The sequence below is a fragment of the Prosopis cineraria genome, unplaced genomic scaffold (assembly GCF_029017545.1).
Source record: "Prosopis cineraria cultivar Desert tree isolate PC_DT_omini unplaced genomic scaffold, ASM2901754v1 PC9, whole genome shotgun sequence".
Taxonomy (NCBI): domain Eukaryota; kingdom Viridiplantae; phylum Streptophyta; class Magnoliopsida; order Fabales; family Fabaceae; genus Prosopis; species Prosopis cineraria.
In genome coordinates this window covers 11,285,431-11,312,943 of record NW_026555340.1, presented here as the reverse complement: position 1 = coordinate 11,312,943, position 27,513 = coordinate 11,285,431, and the positions used below count along the sequence as shown (strand labels likewise).

General features: G+C 31.4%; 1 pseudogene; it reads right to left on the bottom strand.

Annotated features, from left to right (window-relative positions):
• Positions 1-413: 413 nt before the first annotated feature.
• LOC129319563 (cytochrome P450 83B1-like) lies at positions 414-8,523 on the bottom strand (annotated as a pseudogene).
• Positions 8,524-27,513: the final 18,990 nt, after the last annotated feature.

The following is a 27,513-nucleotide window of genomic DNA, read 5'->3' as shown; positions in this document are numbered from 1 at the left end:
TTTTTTTTATAAAAATATTTTTAGTGGTGACAAGTAATTACATAAATTATTTTTAATTTTTTAATTATTTTTTATGAAAATACTTTTGATGGCAAAAGTTTGTCACTACTAAAAGTAATTGCATAAATTATTTTTAATTTTTTAATTTTTTTTATGAAAATATGCTAGATGTAATTACATAAGTTATTTTTATTTTTTATAAAAATACTTTTAGCTGCGACAAACTATCGCCGCTAAAAGTGATTTTTAGGGGTGGCAATTAAAAGTTTTCACTAAAAAGGGCCTTTGGTAGCGACATTTAAAGTTATCACTAAAAATATATTTTTGGTGGCAACTTTTAGCCACTGAATGTAAACCCTTGGTGGCAACTTTTTTTGTTGCCACCAAAAGTCATTTTTTTACTGAATATTTAATTAAAGTATTAACAGATCATGCATATGGTTCTTGGCCACAAGGCAGAGATGATTTTTCTTATGCTAAGTAAGTCCTCTTAATACCTTAAAATCTACATCTTCTCTTTTCATCCCTTTAGGCATTTCCCAGTTAAATGAATAAACAAGATTAGCAAGGATAAGCTCCACTGTGGTAATCCCCATAAGTAAACCTGGGAAAACTCTTCTTCTTGCACCAAATGGAATGAGCTCAAAATCTTGTCCCCTAAAATCTATGGCATTGTCCAATAAGAGCCTCTCAAGAAAGAACAATTCTGGATCTTTCCAAGCTTCAAGATCTCTATGAATGGCCGATGCATTAACATACACTAGAGTCATGGCTAGAATTTCATACCCCTTTACGAAACATCTTTTGTTTGTTTCCCTTTGAACTAATAGTGGTGCTGGTGAATGCAATCTCAATGTCTCATTTGCAGTTGCCTTTAGATAAGTAAGGTTTTGAACTTCAACTTCTTCAATGAAACCTTTTGGCCCATACAAGTTTCTAACCTCCTTTTGAACTTTCTACATCATTATATCCTTGGATTTTTCATAAGTAGGATCATAGCCCAAACTGATACTGCTGCACTTGAATTTGTTGTAGCTACAAGTATGTCCTATAAATTTATATTGCGTTAGTATCATACTATGGAAATATGGGTCAACTTGCTTGGTTGAATCGATAAACAATTAAATTAGTATCTTAATCAGTTTAATAAATTGTTTTGCTCACAACTAGTTTGATCATGGTTTGAGTACCATCAATTAGGATATGACTGGGAGAACCCTAGCCTAGGTCCATTAGAAATCACAAGTTTATATACCCACTCCATTGTTGTTTTATAGGTAGCACTAACATTATTAGGCGTAAAATATTGTTCATAAATTGCTAAAGCATATGTTCTTTGTTAAAAAGAAATAATACAAGATATTGGCAATTACTTCCATTTAACTTATATATATTAGGACCGAATAAAATCGCAATTAAGTAAGGACTAGGATATATTTATTGGTACACTACTAATTTTTTTAAATTCTTTTACTCAATTTACCATGTCAACAATATATTAATAAAGTATGATCTTGCCTAAGATTTCATTAATTAGCTAATTTCACCCATTTAATTGAGATGCAATGCGAGGATCTATATTATACTTCATCTAGTGCTAATCCTTGTGATAAGGCACCTCTGACTAGTTATCTTATCCAAGGTCGTTAAGTCATCAATTTTGTCTAAAAATAAAATAACCTTTTAATTTAACCTTTATTTAAATGAAAAAAAATTAAATTTGCATTACATTTTCTTTTATATTTAATGAGTTTAATTAGGGATAGTATTAAAAAAAAGTACAATTAATACTCCATCAAGTGTCTTATATTATGACAAAAAAAAATCGTTCTAAAAGGTGTCTATAATACAAACTAGAGGGAAGTATCTTTTTTTTCCTTTGATCTCATATCTCACTCATCCATTGACATAGTTATATATTGTTATAATTTTAGGAATTTATAAAATAATTAATATGAAAAGTGAAGAATTAACATGAGTAAAGCTTTGATGTGATCAAAAGTGAGATCAAAGAAAAACCATCGCTCCTTCCTGAGGTAAAGCAAGACATCAATTATATCTCCTTCTTCTTGTTGTGGTTTAAGCCTTTGATGAATCTAACTACTTCTCAGTCCTCTCAACGCGACTCGTCATTCCTCTTAGTCTATCAATCCGCCCTATGAAAGGAATATAAGCTGACAGGAAGAAGCTAGCCACCAACGCTTGCAACTCATTAAACATCCCATGGAACCTTGAATTAAGGAATAGGATCATCAAACATAATACCCATGGACATGAGAAACATAATTAAGGAATAGTATAATTAGATGCTATTTGAATTGATGCATTTAGATTTAAAATATCACATTTAAAAGCTTAAATTTAAAATTCATGTAATTAAGTTCCTATTTGGTTTCTTTTTCAATTTTTTGTTTTTAAAAACTATTTGCAATACAATTTTTAGAAATGTTTTTCAAAATGAAACAAAAGGAAAATCTTTTTTTGGTTATGTTAATTATAAAAAAAATTTAAAATTAAAAAATATGTTAATAGTGATGGTCGCAGACAGTTAATTACTTAATGATAGTTTATGATAGAAATTGGACAAACTAACTTTATTTTCCAATAATTAAATATAGTATGTTTTGAAAAGAAGAAAAATAACATGAAAATAACCTTAAGATATTTAATTTCTTGTTTTTAAAAGAAAAAAAATGAGAACAGTTTTGAAAATAATTAAAACTTATTTAACCAAGTTTTTTTAATTTTTTAAAATAAAAAATAATTTTTCAAAACAAAAACCAAACATGACCTAAAATTCCTTGTCTGGATAGTGTAAAAAATTTTAAAGAAAAATGAGAGATGAGCTAAGATTAAAAATAAAACCAAAATATTGGAAGTAATGAGCTTATTTATATTTTTAATCAGCGAGATACAAAAATGAGAGATGAGAAAAGTGGTAAAATGGATAGAAGTATAGACCATGATAATTTGTAGAGAATGAGAAGTTTTGAGGAACTACAATTTTAAATGATCAAGGTACAGTGAAAATTTACAAGTATAAAAGAATTCTAAATAAAAATAGAATTTATAAATTTTTATGTAAAAAAATAATTATTTAACTCAAATTTAAATCTAAATTAAATAGGATAACGCCCCTCTCTCCATGAAAAAGGAGGAAAAAATCATTTGACACCGCTCATCATCATCATCATCATCATGTTGTTATTGTTGTTGTTGTGATAACGACGACGATGACAACGATGGAATCCTCTCTCCTTCTGCTAGTAGAAATTTTTTGAAAACTACCATATTCATATTTCAAAATATAATTTTTCTCTTACAAGATTAAGAAAATGAATTTTATGAAACAAATGAAAAAGTGGTAAAAAAATTTCAAAATTTTCAAGTAAAACTTTGGTTTATAATTATCTGAGAAAAAAGTAATGTTGTATTCTTTAACTTCTAACTTTTCATAAAGTGAAAAGATTTTCCTCTTCACTTCTTTGACCATAGTTTCAATTTATTTCTGGCACAAAATATTATATAATATTTTTTGTTGAAAATTTATTAGAAATAATTTTATTAATAAACAAGTGAAATAAATTAATTTTGTCTCGCCGCAAGACGCGTATGGTCCTATTTGTTAATACTTATTGCAACACTTTCAATAATTTTATAATCTTTGTTACTTTATATAGTCATTAAATTTTAATAATCTTATTTTTACTTTAATAAAACATATTTAAAATAATGGTTTTTAATTTAAAAAAAGTATTAATATTTACTTTGGATACAAATTTCCACCCAACAGAATTTTTCCGGTGGGGAGTGAGATCATGCATAATTGGTGACCTCTCGGGAAAGTGACGTCTGAACCACTTTATAAGCATAAGTCCCGGTCTAAAACTATCATGGACCCATCAATTCCCTTCCACTTTGAGAAATTAAAGAAATATCGATATTTATAATGGACCAAATATTTTGTTGTTTGATGCGGTCATGAACTGCTTCAATAATTTGTAGCGTTGCACTTTTTATCAAAATGCTACCCATAGTTTAAGATATATATATATATATAGCACTGAAACTAAACACTACGATGAAATTGAAAAAAAAAAAAATATATACAGGAGCTTTTTTTTTTTTTTGGGTAGTAATGATGATGTACATGCTGCTTATCAAAAAATCAAGCCGAAAAAAGCTCTGCCGCAGCTTTTTCTTTTTTTGTTTTTTGTTTTGGTGCAATCAAATGATCAAAACAAAAGCAAATTCAACTCAACTCAATGGTGATTTTGTCAAGTGGAAAATGACTCGATTTTCTGAAAATAATATTGATAATTTAATTATTAAAGATAGAAAAAAGATTGATTTATATTTGGTCCACTACTCAATGATTGTTTTAATTACAGTTACTGAATTTTATTAACACTTGAAGATTACCATGATATATTTTTCTTCAAAAATTCAGAACAACTCTCATGCATATTGTTCCCTTCAAAAATTTAAGATTTGGTACTTTTTAAGTATCATATAAAAAAATTCTGATAGCAGTTTGATTAAATTGATAGTTGTTATTGTGTCACGTGGGATATTCGTAAAATGAGTGGATTTAAGTCACTTATTGAATCAAAATTAAAAAAATGACGTATTATTAGAAGAGTTATTCTTAATTACCTTGGTCTCATGTTCAAATTTAATATTTGATACTACTAAGTACTCGATAGTTGTATTTCAAAAAAAAAAAAAAGAAAGAAAATAATGACAAACTTGCTCCTTTGAGGTCCTTCTTCCTCAATGCTTTTCCCAAAAATAGCCCTGCAAATTACGGTACTTGCAAGAGGCATCTAAAGCTCGTTCAAGTTAGTAACCTAGAACAAAGCTGCATGTCTTGATATCTTTTGAATCATCCGTTGAACCTCATACTATCTTATAGATGAAAAACTAGAGACACGTTTAGCACTAAAAACATGGACAACACTGATTTTTCTGATTTCTCTCCAATAATCTCCATAAGAGTGAAAAAACAAGTCTATCCAATTGTAAGATCGTTTTTGCTGGCTGCACAAAAAGGATCTATCGGATAACACTACGTCATGGTTCTTAAGTGTGTCTTTAGCCATTTTAAGGGATGAAACAACAAGGATAGTTCTATGACCTAGTTTAAGAGAAAAGAGTGGTCCATATTTCTTTGAGAGGTTCCATAGCCAAGATAAAGGGAAGAATTATTGAGTTGATGGAGATTTCCTATGATGAGAAGGCCTTTGAAACCTGGTGGGAGGTTAGGTTTGTGAATAATGGTTTTTCTATGTTTATAAAAGAATAACAATAGCACGAGAGGAAAACTTAGAAAGAAAAGAAGAGAGAACGATAATAACATTTTGGTATACTGGTACAGAAAACATTAGGTGTCAAATGATTTGTGAATTGCTTTCTCCATACACGCACACACATAGTTGTTTACCAAGTTTTTATTTATTACATTGATGACTTCTTCTTCTTTTTTTTAAATTTTAGTTAATTATTTATGATTTAAGATTGATTAATTGATGTTACCATTAATCTTTCTCGTTGCCTAGTTATACAGAATACAAAAAATAAACAAAGTTAATTAAGCACCTTGTTATTTTATTATTGACATTTATAAATATCTATTTGATCAAAATGCCCTGTTTATATTTAGGGTTAGATGATAATTTGGCCCTTAAATTATATGTCCAAGTACGTCTAAGATATTAAACTCATTTTTAGTACAATATTTTCCTTTAATGTTTGAAAATAGTGTAATGTTGCCTCTAATATTAATAAAAGTGAACTTTAATTGTTAGTTGACAAAAAAATGACCTAAAAAATTATGTAAGAGGATCAAAAAAAAAATTTCTAGGTTGTTTTCTATAATTTTCAATATGGTCTCTTTTTGTAATTTTTAATTAGCTTTCTCAATTATTTTTTGGTTAATTAATATCACAGTTAACTTTTGTTAACAATAAGAGTGACATTAATTGCACTGTTTTTAAAAGTTGAAGGGAAACATTGCATCAAAATTGAGTTTAAAATCCTAAACGTTCCTACTAAATTTACGTTTTAGAGTAAAATTGTCCCTTGACCCTTACATTTAAGTTGAAAATCTGAAAGCCTAGTTAAAATTATTAAACTAATTATTAGTTTTCAATTAAGAATTTCCCCTTCATATTCATTCTTTATTTCTAGAAATGTCGGAAATTGTCTTGGGAAAACAATATATATAAATTGAAAATGTTGGAAGCAAATTGAGTACGCATGAAAACATTGCATGTTAAAAATGAGAGATACTAAATTCGATGATTTCCAACTTAATTAAAAGATTTTTTTTTTATTGGCAAAGGATATCCTAGTCTAGGAGGAAAAAATGATGGTATTAATAAAATAAGAAAATTCTTCACCACCTATACGACATCCACATGTTAATCAATGATGTCCCCAGGCCAATATTAGGTGTGGCCTTGGTTTGATCTTTTTGTGTGGACATAACCCATATGATTGTAGGGTCACTCTCCTTTTACTTATGTTTTTGATCAAATCAACCAACAAAATGCCAAAACGCTTTTGCCTTCTTTGTTTTATGTTCTTGTTTTGTTGTTGTTCTTTTTTACCAACGCCAGCTTTCTTGTGTGGTGTATATTAAATTCAATCCATTTCAAGGCATTATTTCCTTGATATTCCTATATTGTACATGCCTTTCTATCATTTGCTATATATCATAACTATTGTTTGCTATGGTTTTGGTGCGTAGGCGTGTTTAGATGAACTTGTACTCAAATAGTGTGATACACCTAATTTCTAAATCAAACAATGAATCCCCAAGATCCTTAAAAATAAAGAAAATGAAAAGGATAAAAATACAAGAATTGCACAATGGGAGCAGACATGTTACTATTACTGTTCTGAAACAAATTACAGAAACTATAATGCAGAAAACATAAGAGAAATGAGCAACGATGATGTTGTTCTTCTACGTGTTGCCGCACTATTGGGTGTAAGGGACTTGCTTCTCTCTCATGGATGTTTGATGATATAGAAAAACAACATTGAAATTTGACTGAACTGGAGTGTTCTAGAGGCCTCGTTGTGTTTTGCTTCCTTTTATAGGCAAAATGGGTAGTTTTTCCAGGACTTCATGTTGCACTTTTTTAGAGCTATTAGCTGTAGTTTTTTTCCCTAAACTTCTTCAATTTTCTCCTATTTCCAAAGTGGCACATGAGTTATTTTTTATCACACCCCAAATATAAAGGGTGACCGACACGAGATATGAACCGAATCATACATCCCTTAAGCCTCAAATTAAAAATTTATTTCATTTAATGTAATTAAATTTATATTGAAATTTTAACACTCTTGATAATAGCCTTTATAATAAAAGCTTTAATATTTTTATAGAAAATTTGGCAAAACCTTCCCTATGATTAAGACCACTCGAAAATTTTACAATATAATGTCTTATGCAAAATATAATTTCAATCAGGAGCTCAGTTCCTTCTAACTAACAAATGAAATATATATGCATATATCAAAATAAAGATCTTAACTATAGCCTGTGTGGAGCTCTTAATAATTTGCATAACACGACACATAGATATAAATCATTACATCAAAAAGGGATATTAGCAAAATAGTTATCTACCTAATGTAATGCCCTCATTGACATTACATATGATCCTCCACTCAATCTACTACTCAACTTCAAACCATTTATTTTGAAAACTTTGAGATCCCAAAATAAAATATTTGAAAAATCTTATAATACTATATCCGAATAATAAAATATTACACATCAAAGGCAACTCCAAATTCATAAGAGAACGTGCACAATTTAACCAAATCAAGTCAAAACTAGGACAATGTACTGTGGCTCGTGCCACATGTACTGCGGCATGTAGCATGGAGACCATAGCTGCTCGCTTTGTGCCATGTGGCGCAGCATGTGGATACATGTACCACAGTACACATACTTGAGTCTATTGTCATATAGCAGTTTCTAGTGCAAACTTTGAATGTGCGCCATTCTCACATTTGATGTTTGATTAGGGTGGTTCAAGAGCTCACATGAAGAATGTCTCAATATATATATATATATATATTGACAAAAAGTGCCATTTACCACAACTAAACATCAAATCACTATCATTTCCTCTATTTGCATTTGTTCACGCGCACTATGACCAATGACCACTCACATCATGCATTAACTTCCTCATAGTCAAACTTTTTCTCACTACTCTCTCTAGATTAGGTCAAACTGTGCCTATAGCTTAAAAGCATTATTGTTTTGATTCAAACTAGTCACAAAGTGCTAGTTTAGTTCTGAAGAACCTTTCTATTACTATAAGGTAAGAAATTAACTCCTTAAAACTTCTAAATTCAATTTCTCACTAGTTAAAACTAAGAGAAAATAGGGTAGAATTGGAGGTTAAGGCATTATGAGACTTACCTGATAAGTAACAGATAAAAAATGTTGTCCTTTCTCCCGGAATCACTTGCCCTAGCAGAGGTTGGCACCTTTTCCATGCCTAATCCCTTTTTCCTTGTTTTCCTTTTTATTTTCACAAGCTACACACGAAGTCACTTATCATAATTTCGTACCATGTGTCATAGCGCATCCATCCTTCATCGCGGCGTGTGGCACAATAGGGGTAATCCTCACTATGCTCACATGCTCTGCCAGGGACCTCCATCTTCCTCTCATATCTATTCATATAACATCCTAATAAGTTAATTTAATACTTCACTATCCAAAACACTAACCTCCTATTAAATCACTAATTCATTCTGCAACTAGTAATTAATACAGGATTGGAAATTCGAGATGTTACACCTAGCTCATCAATAAGCCCTCAATAGTCAATAGGAGCCTTAACATTAGTTAAGGTATCTGAGACCAAAATAATTTTTTTCAGTGAATAACGTTCCAATTTACAATTGAAGGAAATAAGGGAAAGTACATCAATAAATCAATTCACAAATGTAATAAAATATTCAATCAAAAATAATATAAACACACACCTTATATTTATCAATAGTTGTATAAATGTGTCAATCATGATGGTATGAATTCAAATAAATTTTTTCAAAAATTTATATTCCATTTTAACTTCAACATTTGCTTAAACATTTTGAAAATCATATAACTCAATATAAATCCATATATAGTAAGATAAACAATTTACTTTACAAAATATTTTCATTTATTTTTTTAAAATAAGTTTCAAAATTAATTCTTTAGTAGGAATTAATCAAAGTCCATGAGGGCAAATAACCAACGAGAGTGGACACATATTCACAAGGTAAGTAACCAACAGGTGTGGCTAGAAGCCACGAAACAAGTATGGCAGAAGGCCAGAAATAGCAAGTGCAAGCATAAGGCCCCTAAAACAAGCGTGGGTATGCTCACAAATACTAAGTTAGCTAGGATTTAACTATGGTGCGCCAAGGGCTAACAGGTCTACTATTAGCAACCAATGTTCTAAATCAATCCCACATTTTTAACTTGTCAGGTTTGGATATATAAAATCAACATATTATCTCTTTTCAACATTTTTCATTCTACTCAACATAATTGAATTCATCAGTATATATCTCGTGAATGAATCACAATAAGTAATCGGTCCTTAAATGTAAAATCAAGCATCAATTTATATCAATAACTTTAATGCTTTCAAATATTCATTTGATAAATAAATTTAACTATTTCAATAAAATTTTATATGATGAAAACATTTCTAGACATGATGATCAATAATAGCTTTAACATCATAAATCATTAAATAAAAATAAATTAAAATATTCTATGACTTGTTCTTAAGAAATCCAAATGTTTATATAAATAGAAGATGTGGCATATAATATACTCAAGCAATATTTTCAAGAAAATAAGTCTGATCACAAGTCATTAGAATGCTATTCACTTACCTAAAATACTCCCCAAAACTCAAAAATTCACCTCTCAACTTTAATTTAATTTCTCCTCTTCCAAACACCCTATAAATTATATATTAAAATTCTTAAATAAACTTTCAGTAATTTTAATAATTTCCTTCCAACATTTTACTACCAAAATTTAGCTACAATAAACTTGAAATTTTTAAACAAAAACTTTATACAAAAAAGTCCCCCAAAAGCTGCAGCTAACCACTCCCTTAAAATATAACATCCTCTTATAAAAAATATCTGAATGACCATACTTCCTGAGAATTTAAATAGTTACATACAAATTCATAATCAACTTCCTTTTCAACCTCCAAGCTAAATTCATGCATCAATAACACCCAACTATACATACTTCTCACAAGAATTAATGAAATTCTAGGAAAAAATAAAATTAAAAAACTTCTTCTAAAACGCATTTTGTCAAATACCTTATAGGCACCCATCTTCAAGTTTTAAGTCTAGGATCTTTTCTTCCCATTTCATCCAAACCACTTCTTCAACAATTTAACATTATTATATAAATTATCTCAATTTTCCAAAGCCATTCCTTCAACAACAATCAATATAATTTCAAATACAATTTAAGCCCACATTGCTTCATCTTCTTTAATGGATTAAAATTCTAGCTTACTTAGTCCTCCACCATCCATTCACACAGTATATTAAACAAAAAAAGAGCAATTTCACAATAATCACCTCTCATCCACACTCACAAATGTAGCAATGATGCACTAATTACAATTTCAGTCACTATAGTACACACATAGCCATAAATAGCAGTACTAAAGAAGAGAAAGAAAATTGCAACTTCAATTATCATCTCACATATACACATAGGATTGAGGGAGGAAGAGATTTGAAAAATCCTTACCTCTAATCAATAATGGTGGAAGCTAAGAGAAAGATACGTTGATGTCCTAACAAGGAAGAAGAAGGAGATGAAAGTTGGCTGGAAATATACATAATAGGGGAAGATGGAGGAGAGAAAGCTGATGGGAATGCACAAATCAAGGAGGAATAAAGAAAAAGCTACAAACAAAGAGGAGCATTCTGATCACCACAATCGTCAATGGTGGTAGCAAGAAGGAGCTAAGAGAGTTATTGCTATTCAAACAAAAGGAAGATGATCAATGATGATCGAAGCAGGGAAAATGGATGATGGCAAGCAAAGTCCCTGCCATCATGCTAGTAATATTAGAAATGGAGGAGGAAGATGGAAGTAAGGATTTGGGGTGAAGGTTTGAATCTAATTTAGTCTCTCTACAATGCTCTACTTCTGAATATATTGGAAGGGAAAGGAAAAAAATTCCCAAATTAAAGGAAGTGCAATTTAGTGATTTTGAAAAGGGAAAGTAGTAAAATAAAATCCTTCTTTTGCCTTATGAGGATTCAAACCTAGAACCTATGAGTTATATAGTTGGCCCAAGCTCTATTAGACCACCATCACCTCTTATTATATCTGCTCCATATGTTTAATAAAAATACCATCAAAATAACTTACCATGGATTTTTATTTTATTTTATTAATTACTATAATTATATATATAATTTTTTTAAACCAAAATTTTCCATGTTATTACATTTTTAGCTCCTATTAACTTCTTTCCTTCTAGAAACCTGATCTCGGTATATGCCTAAAAATTTATTTAGAAGAATCACATTTAAAGACCACTCAAACAAATTATTCATAAACAAGGACTAACAAGTCCTATTCGAGAAAAAACAAGTCATGTTCTCATTTTAACAATAATCCATTTTGTATTGATTATTGTCTATGAAAAATTTCCTTAATAGTCCTTAGAAGTAACTCTCCCAATTTATGTTAACCCAAGCATGTAACATCCTAAATTTTATATCCCAAATTAAAGGAGTTAATAAATGGTAATTATGTAAATTAAGGAGTAAAATTAATTAATGGACCTATTGGAATTGTTTGCAACCTTTAGATTAGGTTTGGAGTTGTATTGCTTGAGCGGGCCCAATTGGAGGATCAAAATATAGCAAGCCTTCTCTATACTATCCATTGTGGTAGATATGCTATGCATCACAGTGAATGGCTCAAAAATTTGAATTAAATGAAGTGGTTTGCATTTAAAAATTGTAACATCTTGAATTTTAATCCAGGAAAACTAGTTGCTAATTAGAGATAAATTAGTAATTAGTGAATTGATTATGGTTTTAGGTGTTGGACTAATATATGACGTTGGTTGATTGGTGTGGTTATAGGATCGGATGGTAGAATGGCAATCTAGAACATAATACGCGAGCAACAATGAGAGTTTTCTTACTATGCCACATACCATAGCGGAAACTACATTTTACATAAGAGCTAAGTTAGAACTCATGAAATCAGAAGAGAAAAGAAGAGAAAACACATTTGAGGTGTAGAAGGAAGGTTTCTTTACTAGGGCATCAAATATCTAAAGTTTGGGAGTTCCTTCGACTAGTGACTTATTGGGTAAGTATCGTACAGCCTACATTACATTTCTACCCTATTTTCTCTAGTTAGGTTAGTAGAGAAATTGAATCAAGAAGTTTTAAGGAATTGAAATCTAAAAGAAAGGTTTAAAAAGGGCTTTTGAATATGAAACTAAAGTTTTATGACTAATTTGGAGTTAAATGGTTGAACCTTGAGGATTTGGAATCAATTGGCCCAAAAGAATTAGGTTAAAATGTGGAAATTTGGTTAATAAATGAGTTAGGATGTTGTTATGGTCATTTAAGTAGCCTATAGGGCTAACGACTATAGATGATGAATTATGTGAATTTGAAAGGTGTTAATTGGACTACTTTGTGTGTTATAAGATTCAGTTTAGCCAAATCTATGCCTATACTAAGTGTCAAGAATTTACCAAAAGACATTACATTGTGCAAATTGAGTATTTAAGAAGTTGTGTAACATCTTGAATTTCTTAATCTCGAGATTATGATTAATTGAAGGTAAAGTGGTAATTAGTATGGGATTAGAGATTTGGATGATTACTTGATGAATTGATTCATTGGGATGTTGTATGAATGGGTGGAAAGAGTGAGTTTTAGGTTGAAGTAAGTGCGCGTGGTGAGAATAAATCTCACTGTGCCACACACCATGGCTTGTGATGCATGCGTTGAGGTGTATGGACTAGAAAATGACTTCTTGAGTCATGAAATTTCAAAAATTTTAGAAGGAAGAAACTGAGAACATATGAGAGGGAAAGAGAAAAAGGGTTGATCAGCTAGGGCAAGCCATTTTAGGCCATTGGAAGGTGCTTCTGATCAGTAACTTAGTAGGTAAGCTACATATAATTCTTACTTTTCATTCTACACAAATTTCTCTAGAAATGAAAAATTGATTTGGTAGAATTAGAGGTGTTTGATTCTTGCCCAATCATAATAAAAAGGTTCTTGAAAGTTAAATTAGAGTTTTACGATTGGTTTAAACGGTAGAGCTTTGAACCCGTAGGCTCAATTTAGCCCTTAGAGAAAGAGCATTTAGTGCAGAAATCTGAGTTAAGTGATATAAGATTGATTGAAGTGATGTAAAGTAGTAATTGTAGATACCCCACGAGGGGGTGAATTGGGTTAATTGAAATTTTAAATGAAGTGCAATAATAATGGGTGAGATAAAGGAACAAAATCACCAAACACGAGAGTTGAACGAATAGAGCTTGACACAGATGATTTATACTAATTTGACTCTTACCACTTGAGTCTATGTCTAGTCCTCAAGAATGAGAGTTGAACGAATAGAGCTTTGCGACTAGTTTGAGTCAAAACGAAAAAGTTTTAAAGTTGTAGGCAAGATTTGCCCCAATCTAGAGAGAGTAGTGAGAGAAATTGGTAAGAAAATGTTAAAGCTTGAAATGAGGGGTAATCAGTGATAATGTGTGTAATCAAGTGTGAAACGTAGATTTGATAGCGATTGAGTACTTAAATGTAATAATTGGCACTTTTGTTAATAGAGAAATTGACTACGAATGCCAATTTTATGTAGACTCTACTGTGTGATGAAGTAGATAAGCAAAAAGAGATTTGAGTAGGGAAGTAACATGGGTAAACCTTTTTAGCAAACAAAAGGGTTAGGGTAACTATATATTTTATTATGTTTATTATGAACACCATATTTTGTCTGGGCATTTTTTTAAAAAAATAAAAATAAACTCAACTAAAAAATATAAAAATATAAAATGAAATTTAATCCTTTTTAGGACTATATTTTCAATAAAAAAATCTTTAATTAATAGATTTAATTCCTTTTTAACCTAGATAATCTTTTGTGGGTTAGGATCTTATTTCTTCTAAAATAACTAAAAATATAAAAATATAAAAATAAAATTTAATCCTTTTTTAGGATTATATTTAATATATATATATATATAATAATAATAATAATAATTTAACAAAATCAAAAAAAGAAAGGTAAAATCTTGAAAAAGAAAATCTCTCCCAAATTATTCCAATCATTCAAGAATATTGAGAGTATACTTTTGAGAGTTGACTTTTCTCTCCTCAAATCTTCTTTTCATTTAAATACATATTATACATACATACATACATACATACATATATATATATATATATATGTGTGTGTGTGTGTGTGTGTGTGTGTGTGTGTTAATCAGAATTATTAATAAAAAAATAAAAAAAAAGAAAGCTAGATGAAATGTTGATAGAATCAGTGTTTCATCATAGCTTAATTGGGTAGTCATGCACGCACATGAGAGAAACAAAAACTTGCAGAAGCACACACACGCAATACATAAAGGAGAACACACATGCACATATACTTTCAGCCATGCAGCAGTACACACGCAAAAGCACAGACCAGAGAGAAGCAAGCACAGAGCAAAAGAAGAAGGAAGAGGAGAGAAAGTTGAAAAGATCAGCCTCGTGTGCACGTAAACATGTGAATAGAAACCAGAGTCACAAAGGCAAAATGAAATGCAAAGCAGAGAAAAAAGGAAGCACACACACACAACCAGAGGAGGCAGAAACAAAGCAGGAGCTTTCAGCACACGTAGAAAATGTAGTGGAAGAGAAGGGAAAAGGAAGAAGCAGAGCAGGAGAGTAATGATTCACCTTTTCCATTCTCTATATAAGGAGATAATGAAGGAGATGGGGAACGGAAGAAAAAAACACGAGTTGGACTGAAAAAAATAAAGACTGAGAGGAGGAAAAAAAGACCAAGACTGAGACGAGAAAGAGAGAGAGACAGGATGAAAACGAAGAAGGAGGAGTCTGGAGAGAAAGAAGAAATAAAGAGAGAGTTTGGAGAGAAAGAGAAATAGAGATGGAGAGGGAGAAAACAGAAGAAAATGCCATAGTCATGGGACACGAAAACAGAGCACCGAGGATGAACGAGGTGGAGACAAAGATCAGAAGTTGAAACAGAGGCTGAGAAAGGAAGAGACTGAGACAAAAAGAGAGGGATCGAAGGAGCTATTCTGGTTGAAAAAGAAGAAATTGAGAGGAAGAGGGAAGAAGCTGTTCTGGCTGGGAAAAGAGAAGCCGAGAGGATGAGGAAGCAGCTATTTCATCAGAGGCTATAACATCATGCAGTGATATGGTAAAGGACCTGAGGCCATAATCTCTATCCCCTTTACTATCTCCGCTGACACTGACTGCTCCAAGTAATACAATCCTCTCATTTCTTTAATCCTTACGTTACTCTCAATATGTTTTTTTTTCTCTTCCATGTATTATATGAAATCTAATTGCCCCAACGTTATCATTCTTGAATTATAAATATGTGGCCTGTTATGGATTTTATGATTTGTGTACATATGCGACATGAATTGCTTACTATTATAAATAGTACACCTTACTATACTATGACTATATAGTTCATTGTAATATTGATATATATACTGAAGATTGGTGGTTCCTTTTGAACTCTTGACACAACATAAGTAAATATTGTTAAGCTAATGTGTCAAATTGTTTTTTACCCGCTTGACATGGTGATGTTATATACTGTGAATGTGCATTTAAGGTTGAATTATTTTATAGTTATTTTAACTTAATGTATCTGTGTTTAGTGAATTTAAATATGTCTAATTTCATTATAAAAAAAGGAAAAAAACAAAAAACAAGAAGGGAAGATATATTTGTATTTTATTTGTGGGTCTTGTAAAATTCTAAGAGTTTTCATAGGCAATTAAAAAGGATCTCTTATTGTGCAAATTAGCAAGAGTTCACAAGTATAAAGATTCAATTTGTATAATAAATATGGGTTCCTATGGCCCATCATCTTTTATAATCTAAATAATTTAAGTTTCATGTGAGACTTCAAGAATCTTCATAGGGACTTAAATTAATCACATTATCATGTGGGATAATAAGTCCTCACAGATATAGTGGTTCTCAATATATATAATAAATGATGTTTGTAAATAATCATATAATAAACAATTTAGAAAATTAATTAACCAAATTAATGTATTTAAATGGCAATCATATTTACCAATTGTATCTTTTAGTCATGTGAGATTTTTAAATCTCCGTAGATTTATAAAATAATCGTATTATTGTATGAGTCAATAAGACTCTGCAGATATAACGATTAATTTTTTTAAAATATATATATATATATATATAAATTATATATTAAAAATATATTTAAATAAATTTAACTCCTTTATCGTGTGAGATTTTAGAATTTCTGCAGATATTTAGGATAATCATATTACTATATAAGCCAATAAGGCTTTACAGGTGATGATTAAAATTCTTCAAAACATGTAGATACACGCTAAAAAAATTATTATTATTAACACTTAAAAATATACATAAAAATATAAATAAATAAATTAAATTGCCAAACTATTTTATTGTGTGAGATTTCAGAATCTCTGCAGATATTTAGAGCAATTGCATTACTGTATGAACCAATAAGGTTTTGCAGGTACTGCAATTAAATTTTCAATCACAAAATATAAAAAAATAATTTTAAACCCTTTTCTTTAACTCAAAATTTAAAAATTGAGAAAATAATTAAAATTAAATTACTTTTTACAATTTAAAACACACATATCAAAATTTCAGAAATTGTTTTGTTTGCAAAATGGTGAATTATTTCTAATTAATTTCTCTTAAAAAATATTTTTACCAATAAACTTTTAAGTTCAAACTACATGGGCTTTGATCCCCATCACAGGGTACGTAGGCCTCAAAGTCGGATTCTGAGTCAAGTCCGTCCTCCCTCATAAATAAATAAACATTTCTCACTCAATTATCATCATTTTTATATCAAATACATGAATATAAAAGGGATAATTAAAATACTTTTAAAACTATATTAATAGAGCACAGCAAACTTCAGGTAACCATTCTCACGAATATGTTGTGAGGCACCTAATACCTTCCCCACACTCAACCGACTCCCGAACCTATTCTCTAATTTCACAGATCATCTTATCCTCCATTAATCGATTTCTTGAGATTTACCTCAAAATCTTGGTAGCGACTCCTCATTCGATCCGGTTCCTGCTGCGAAGGCTAGGACCTCCGCTCACGTGCTGTCCGTGTTGCATTTTTTTGGGTGCGACAGTTGGCGACTCCACTAGGGACAGGTTAGAGAGTCAAGCCTATATAAGTTTGTTGTGCTCAAGATATAATATATTTTTCCTTTTATTATTATTATCCCTTTTAATTTGTGTGTGCCTTTTGCCCCTCTTTTCCTTTTCTCTCTCTCGATTTTTAACATGTCTTAGGATAGATAACATGCGGAATAAATCCTAGGATAGAAAACTTTTTATTTGTACATATATTTGTCTCTTTGTTTGACCTATTTAACAAATGAGGGTTGGGTAGCATATGAGAATAAGGTAACATGCTTGGATGCTCTTATCACACACTGTGCACTTACACAATTCAACACACACATTTTAGGCCCTATACTCGGGTCTGTGAATATCATAGGTTAGTTAGAGGTTAATAGTAGTTTCCCTGTGGAGTTTTAAACTCTCGGAGGTTACTACGAAATACCTTACCCAAGCTATTACTTACTCGGTAAATTCAGTCCCTATAGAGCTTATGTTCTTTGAGGGTCAAAATTACTAAGTAAGGTCTTCACCGCGTGGTGAGGGCATCTTGGGAACCTTCTGTCTATTAAGACTATAAATCTACCCTAGAGCTACACATTTTAGATGAAAGCTAATAGCCAACCATTTTAGCTCATACCTGATGATTATAAAGATAAACAGACTTAGGCTTCCTAAATAGGACACAAAATGAGAGTATGTTTTATTACATCATTGTCGTCATCATGACATATCATTTGTGCATACTACCTTAAGGAAAACAGCTGTCGGGTACCTTATGCTAGAGCGGGTATTGAATGTCATTACACTAATCAATGTTGATGTGTCACAAGGATGGTACTAGTATCAAATAACTAAGCTTTGCCCATGGGTCTTTGACCCCAGCGACTATAAATTCATAACATTGAAGAGTTAATGCATTTTGTTAGTTAATTCCCATTAAACAACTTTTCTTGTCGTAGGGTAAAATAACATATTTTATTTTGAAAGTGAAACATTAGCCATGTATTAGTTTTGATTGTTCATAGACTAATTGTTAATCCTTTCTCCCTATAGTGCAATAAGCACCTGGAGGAGATTGGAAACTTTTCATTTGCCCAAATGATAAATTAAGCTTTATTTAACAAGAATTAGTTAACTCTTGTGCATAAATGTCTGAAAACCAAGTATCATTGATTTTTTTTTCTCACTAAAAAAATAATAAGTTGTAAGGCTATTACTCTCATGACTTTAATCATGTAGGGATTTTGATCCCTTGTAGGTTAATAGTTATTTTCCATTTCCTTATGATGCAATAAGCATATAGAGAAAAGGAAATTCTGTTTGGCATAAATGAGGTAGCCTTGTAATCACTAAAAAAAACAATAACAAGTTATAAGGCTATTACATTCATGACTTTAATCATGTAGGAATTTTTCTCCCTTGTATGTTAATAGTTATTTTTCATTTCCCTACGATGCAATAAGCACATGGAGGAAAGAGAATTTTGTTTGGTATAAATGAGGTAGCCTTGTAATTACTTAAAAAAAAACAATAACAAATTAAGAGGCTATTACTTTCATAACTTTAATCATGTAGGGATTTTGATCCCTTGTAGGTTAATAGTTATTTTCCATTTCCCTATGATGCAATAAGCATATGGAGGAAAGGAAATTTTGTTTGGCATAAATGCGGTAGCCTTGTAATCACTAAAAAAAAAAAAACAAGTTATAAGGCTATTACACTCATGACTTTAATCATGCAAGGATTTTGCTCCCTTGTATGTTAATAGTTATTTTCCATTTCCCTATAATGCAATAAGCATATGGGGGAAAGAGAATTTTGTTTGGTATAAATGAGGTAGCCTTATAATCACTTAAAAAAAATAACAAGTTATAAAGCTATTACTCTCATGAGTTTAATCATGTAGGGTTTTGGTCCCTTGTAGGTTAATAGTTATTTTCCATTTCCCTATGATGCAATAAGCATATGGAAGAAAGGAAATTTTATTTGGCATAAATGAGGTAGCCTTGTAATCACTTAGAAAAAATAACAATAACAAATTATGAGGCTATTACTTTCATGACTTTAATCATGTAGGGATTTTGGTCCCTTGTAGGTTAATAGTCATTTCCATTTCCCTATGATGCAATAAGCATATGGAGGAAAGGAAATTTTATTTGGCATAAATGAGGTAACCTTGTAATCACTTAAGAGAATATGCAAAATTATAATATTTTTAATATTCAAACCCTTTTTATAGGGATTGCTGAATCATTTTATCCTTTCCTTAGTATAAAGGTTCAAGGCACAAGTAAACACACTTGCTTATTTAACCCTTGTTACTAATAAGACAACAATGGAAATGATATTTGAAATTCTTCCAATTCAATCACAAATCCTACGTTTCTGAGTGAGATTCAAAATTCTTTCTAATTGGTCCCCTACACCAATGCAAAGTTATAAATAAATAAATAAATTGATACATCTTTTCATCCCAACCCCCCACTTGATTCCGCAATAATCATTCATTAGAGCAAGGCCATACATAGCAAACAAATGCATTTGTATCCATGCATTTTTCTATCACATGCCATGATAAAAAGACCTTGAAAATTTTGAAATATTGGATTTTTAGGTCCTTTACATGGGAAGGTCATGGTCTCCCACCTTACTTGCCATAATTCCAGTCATTTTCTCTCTCCTTGCCTATTGCCATTATCTCATCCATTCAAAGCACATCAACATTTCACAATATACTTTCATACCCTTGCCTTGACCATCAAAAATGATATGGTAGGTGTGGATGCTAGCATTCACTTGGGGCACATAGTTTTCCTGATCAAGTTGTGAGGTTAAAAATAAAGAGGGGAGATAAAGAAATTAAGCCTAAATGTCACATTCATCAATAAGAACATTCACCATTGAAGAAAGAATTCAAAGATATTGCTTCTAACATGTCTTATCTTCATTACGTAATGTCTGTATGGTCAAACTCTATTACTGAAAATGATCTTGTTTAACTTTATCGATGTTGTAATCATACCTTTCCATTTGACACCCCTGTTTGCTTGTTCTACCTCTTGACCATAAAACTTCTCTTATCCTACGCATTACTCCCTTAATGTTTAGTATTCCCAATGAAAAATCACAATAGATATGGAAAAGATCGACTTGAGGGAAAATGCCCCTATTTCATGAAAATATAAAAATAATAGAAAAAAGAGAAAAGGAAATAAAGATAAAAAGAGACTGATTAAAGAGATAAGATAGCTTGCACTATTAGCAAGTTAAGTCCAAGATATGAGGCATTTTTTTTCTTTCCTAAATCTTGAAGGAGTTCCCCCTAGTCACCCATATTGAGCCAGGAGTAGTGTTTCTTTCATTCACCTATTTACAAATATCACCGGGGTAAGGTACTTAAACATATGTTTATACTGAATTTTCAAATTTCAAGAGAGGATCAAGACTTTCTTTCACCCAATTAAAGCCTTTTTTTACCCTCCAGATTTATCTATTCAGATAATTTCTTTCCATTTCTAATCTCATGAAAGCAAAGCTCAAGAGCTAAGAATAAATACAAAAAAAAAGAGAAAAAAAATATACTCCTACTGATGAAAAATCAAAAAAGAAAATTATCCCCCCACTAGCATTCACTCATTGAATGGGACATGAAGAGGAAAATTGAAAAGGGAAGGAAGAAAAAAAAACAAGAAGAAGAAGAAATAGAAGAGAATTTTTCTTCCTTTTCCAATGATTACTCCATAGAAATGCCAAGTCTTGCAAGATCACATGTCTAAAAAAAAGGAATTCCATTATGATTTTGCACTTATGTTTAGACCATCACTCCTTTCCATTTTCAACCTGCAATTTTATCCTTTATGCTACATCACAATCCCTGAATATCCTCTCTTGTTAGGTGAATTTTAGCATAATTTTATGTTAGAATAGAAGAAGAAAAAGGTTGAAAGAAGAATTTATATAAGGGTACTGAACTTTTGAGCCAAATATCCTTTTATTTTATTAGCCCATTTACCCAGGCCACATTACAAACCCCATAAGTCTTCATTGAGATTTGACTTGTTTGAATATAATTGGGTAGTTTTCTTATTGGAGACCATTACAAGATGCAGATTATTGAAAGTAGGGCAAGCTTATAGGTCAACATAGGATCTTTTACTCGAAAATTGTGTCATTTTCAAAGGGACATACAAAACAAAGAGGGGACCCTCCTTTTAATTTCTATATTCATTTCCTTTCATCTCTATACTATCCAAAGACACATCATACAAAATTTGGGTAGTCCTCAATTTTACCATTCCATCACTTTCTACTTCACAGTTTGGCTTATCCACAGGATGCCTATTCTTCATACGTTTCCTGCACCTAAATAGAGATGCCTCTAAATATTCCTAACATTCCATTGATTGGCCACTCCATTTCATTTTCAAACATGGCCTTTTGTTTATAATGATTGTTTACATTGACATTGTTAAATAAAAGTTAGTGCCAATTTCACTTATTGATTATATAAGTATTGATGATAAAGATAGCTAGACAAGATGAAACATCATGTCTAACATGCATTTCATATGGGCAAACAAATTGTCTTGAAGATTCTCAATATAGGAGGAATAAACAATTTTAGATATCTCAAAGTGTGACCCCTTAGTGTCCAATTCTTGTGACAAAAGTTGTTAAGTCATTGACTTGCAATTTCATTGGGGAGACCAACAATTTTCCTATTGTAAATGACCAAAAGAACCCTAACATTTTGCTAATTTCAAGTTTTTGTTTCCCTCTTGCATCAAAATCCTGCAAATAAAAAAATACATTTTACAATGCATTGAGCATTCTGTATCTTCACATGAATTGAAAAATTACATCTTTCATATTAGAGTAAGCCTCAATTTAGATTGGGGCAAATAAGGAGTTGAACTGTTGAAAAATAGTCAATCATGCATTACGCACTATCCACCTATTGCATATTTCACATAAAAATTGCCACGATTTAGATTGGGGCAAATAAAAAAAAATCACGCATTATGCATTATCTATTTATTACATGCTTAACATGAAAATTTGCCTTCATTTAGATTGGGGCAAATAAAAAAAATCATGCATTACGCATTATCCATCCATTACACACTTAACATAAAAATTTGCCTTTACTTAGATTGGGGCAAATAAAAAAATCATCATCTATTGCATATCACCCCATTGCATGCATTGCCACAAAAAGCATGCCCTATTTGAGTTGGGGCAAAACAAAACTTGCAGAACCCAAGGAAATAAGAGAAGAATTAACAAATCTCACCTATGAGTTTCTCGTATTTTCCTCGTGAGATGAAACCTATTCTCACACCCTTAAAGCCCAGTATCGGCTGGCACAATTCTTTAAAAGCCCTGTTACGGCAGGCACCCAAAAGCCCAATACCGACTGGCATGATTCCTTAAAAGCCCTATAACGGCAGGTACCCCAAAGCCTAGTATTGACTGGCATGATTCTTTAAAAGCCCTATAACAGCAGGCACCTCAAAGCCTTGTAACGGCAGGCACCCTCAAAGCCCTGTAATGGCAGGCACCCCAAAGCCTAGTATCGGTTGGCATGATTCTTTAAAAGCCCTGTCACGGCAGGCACCCTTAAAGCCCTGTAATGACAGGCACCCTAAAGCCCAGTACCGGCTGGCACGATTCTTTAAAAACCATATTATGGTAGGCACCCCAAAGCCTAGTACTGGCTGGCATGATTCTTTAAAAGCCCTGTAACAGCAGGCACCCCAAAGCCCAGTACCAGCTGGCACAATTCTTTAAAACCCCTGTAACGGTAGGCACCCCAAAGCCCGATACCAGCTGGCATGATTCTTTAAAAGCCCTGTAACGGCAGGCACCCTCAAAGCCCTGTAACAGCAGGCATCCCAAAGCCTAGTATCGGCTGGAACGATTCTTTAAAGTACTGTAACGACAGGCACCCTCAAAGCCCAGTACCGGCTGACATGATTCTTTAAAGCCTTGAAACAGGAGGCACCCCAAAGCCCTGTAATAGCAGGCATCCCAAAGCCCAGTACTGACTGGCATGATTCTTTAAAGCCCTGTAATGGCAGGCACCCTAAAGCCCTGTAACGGTAGGTACCCCAAAGCCCAATATCAACTGGCACAATTCTTTAAAGTCCTGTCATGGCAGGCACCCTCCAAGCCTTGTAAAGGCAAGCATTCACTAGGTCCTTTAGAATACAGGCAATTCATCTCCATTGAGGTTTTGTCTTGTTTATTTCCTAAATCACCTTTCATTTTGAACCCTTTGTTTTATTTTGTTTTGTTTTTGTTTAGGTAGATAAGAGTCTTGCCCCTCCAAACAAAATACATGTTCTATCGTTACTTGTCACTTATGTAAGAATCCAAAAACAAACTTTTTCATATACTTACATAAGAAACAAGTAAAGAGGGGCAACGTTCTAGTCAACATATATTTTGTTTAGATCATTGTTATTTGTTTACAACAGCTTTCTTTTTATCTTATTTTATTTTGTTGTTTTCATTTGCGTCACATTGCTAAAAAAAATCAATCATAAAAACAAAAATTATTTTATTGTGTTTGTTAAATAATAGTCTTGCATTTAATCATATCTTGTTGTGTCAGGGGCAATTAGGTCTTTTCATAGGTATTGCATGGCCGACCAAAATACATGTTCTATCTTTACTTGTCACTTATGTAAGAATTCAAAAACACACTTTTTCATATACTTACATAAGAAACAAGTAAAGAAGGGCAACTATGAACACCGTATTTTGTTCGGTATTTTTTAAAAAATAAAAATAAAATTAATTAAAAAATATAAAAATAAAAAAAATAAAATTTAATCCTTTTTAGGACTATATTTTCAACAAAAAAATATTTACTTAATAGGTTTAATTTCTTTTTAACCTAGATAATGTTTTATGGCTTAGGATCTTATTTCTTCTAAAATAACTAAAAATATAAAAATAAAATTTAATCCTTTTTTAGGATTATATTTAAATATATATATATATATAATAATTTAACAAAATAAAAAAAAGAAAGGTAAAATCTTGAAAAAGAAAATCTCTCTCATATTATTCCAATCATTCAAGAATATTGAGAGTATACTTTTGAGAGTTAACTTTTCCCTCCTCAAATCTTTTTTTCATTTAAATACATATTATACATATATATATATATATATATATGTATTAATAAAAATTATTAATAAAAAAAAAGAAAGCTGGACGAAACGCTGATAGAATCAGCATTTCATCACAGCTTAACTGGGCAGTCATGCACGCATATAAGAGAAAATAAAACTTGCAGAAGCACACACACACAACACAGAAAGGAGAACACACACACACGTATACTTTCAGCCATGCAACAGTACACATGCAGAAGCACAGACCAGAGAGAAGCAAGCACAAAACAAAAGAAAAGGTAAGAGGAGAGAAAGCTGAAAAGATCAGCCTCGCGTTCACGTAAACATGTGAACAGAAATTAGAGTCATAGAGGCAAAATGAAATGCAGAGTAGAGAAAAAAGGAAGCATGCACACATAGCCAGAGGAGGCAAAAACAAAGCAGGGAGCTTTCGGCACACATAAAAAATGCAGTGAAAGAGAAGGGAAAAGGAAGAAGTAGAGGAAGAGAGTAATGATTCACCTTTTCTATATAAGGAGATAACGAAGAAGGAGGTGGGGAATAAAAGAAAAAAACACAGGCTGGATAAAAAAAATAAAGACTCAGAGGAGGAAAAAAAGACCAAGATTGAGATGAGAAAGAGAGAGAGACAGGACAAAAATGAAGAAGGAGGAGTCTGGAGAGAAAGAAGAAACGAAGAGAGAGTTTGGAGAGAAAGAGAAACAGAGATGGAGAGGGAGAAAAGAGAAGAAACCGCCATAGTCATGGGATACGAAAATAGAGCACTGAGGATGAACGAGGTGGAGACAAAGATCAGGAGCTGAAATAGAGGCTGAGAAAGGAAGAGACTGAGACGAAGAGAGAGGGACTGAAGGAGCTGTTCTGGTTGAAAAAGAAGAAACCGAGAGGACGAGCGAAGAAGCTATTCTGGTTGGAAAAAGAGAAGCCGAGAGGATGAGGAAGGAGCTATTTCATTAGAGGCTGTAATATCATGTAGTGATTCGGTGAAGGACCTGAGGCCATAATCTTTATGCCCTTTACTATCCCTGCTGACACTGACAGCTCTAAGTAATACAATCCTCTCATTTCACTAATCCTTACGTTACTTTCAACATGTGTTTTTTTATCTTCGATATATTATATGAAATCTAATTACCCCAATGTTATCATTCTTGAATTATAAATATGTGGCTTGTTATGGATTTTATGATTTGTGTACGTATGCAACATGAATTGCTGACTGTTATAAATAGTACACCTTGCTATACTATGACTATGCAGTTTGTTGTAATATTGATATATATACTGAAGATTGGTGGTTTCTTTTGAACTCTTGACACAACATAAGTAAATATTGTTAAGCTAATGTGTCAAATTGTTTTTTTACCCGCTTGACATGGTGATGTTATATACCGTGAATGTGCATTTAAGGTTGAATTATTTTATAGTTGCTTTAACTTAATGAATCTATGTTTAGTGAATTTAAATATGTCTAATTTGATTATAAAAAAATGAAAACAAAAAACAAAAAACAAGAAGGGAAGATATATTCATATTTTATTTGTGGGTCTTGTAAAATTCTAAGAGTTTTCATAGGCAATTAAAAAGGATCTCTTGTTGTGCAAATCAGCAAGACTTCACAGGTATAAAGATCCAATTTATATAATAAATATGGGTTCCTATGGCCCATCATCTTTTATAATCTAAATAATTTAAGTTCCGTGTGAGACATCAAGAATCTTCATAGAGACTTAAATTAATCACATTATCGTGTGGGATAATAAGTCCTCGCAAATATAGTGGTTCTCAATATATATAATAAATGATGTTTGTAAATAATCATATAATAAACAATTTAGAAAATTAATTAACTAAATTAATGTATTTAAATGGTAATCATATTTACCAATTATATCTTTTAGTCATGTGACATTTTTGAGTCTTTGTAGACTTATAAGATAATCGTATTATCGTATGAGTCAATAAGACTCCACAGATATAACGATTAATTTTTTAAATTTATATATATATATGTATATATAAATTATATATTAAAGATATATTTAAATAAATTTAACTCTTTTATCATGTGAGATTTTAGAATCTCCACAATATTTAGGATAATCATATTACTGTATAAGCCAATAAGGCTTTGCAGGTGATGATTAAAATTCTTCAAAACATGTATATACATGCTAAAAAATTATTATTATTAACACTTAAAAATATATATAAGAATATAAATAAATAAATTAAATTGCTAAACTCTTTTGTCGTGTGAGATTTCATAATCTCCACAGATATTTAGAGTAATTACATTACCGTATGAACCAATAAGGTTCTGCAGGTACTGCAATTAAATTTTCAATCACAAAATATAAAAAAATAATTTTAAACCCTTTTCTTTTCTTTAACTCAAAATTTAAAAATTGAGAAAATAATTAAAATTAAATTACTTTTTGCAATTTAAAACACACATATCAAAATTTCAAAAATCGTTTTGTTTGCAAAATGGTGAATTATTTCTAATTAATTTCTCTTTAAAAAAATATTTTTACCAATAAACTTTTAAGTCCAAACTACGTGGACTTTGATCCCTATCATAGGGTACGTAGGCCTCAGAGTCAGATTCTGAGTCAAGTCCGTCCTTCTCATAAATAAATAAACATTTCTCACTTAATTATCATCATTTTTATATCAAACACATGAATATAAAAAGGGATAATTAAAATAATTTTAAAACCATATTAATAGAGCACAGCAAACTTCAGGTAACCGTTCTCATGAACAGGTGTTGTGGGGTGCCTAATACCTTCCCCACACTCAACCAACTCCCGAACCTATTCTTTGATTTTGCAGACCACCCTTATCCTCCATTAATCGGTTTCTCAAGATTTACCTCAAAATCTTAGTGGCGACTCCTC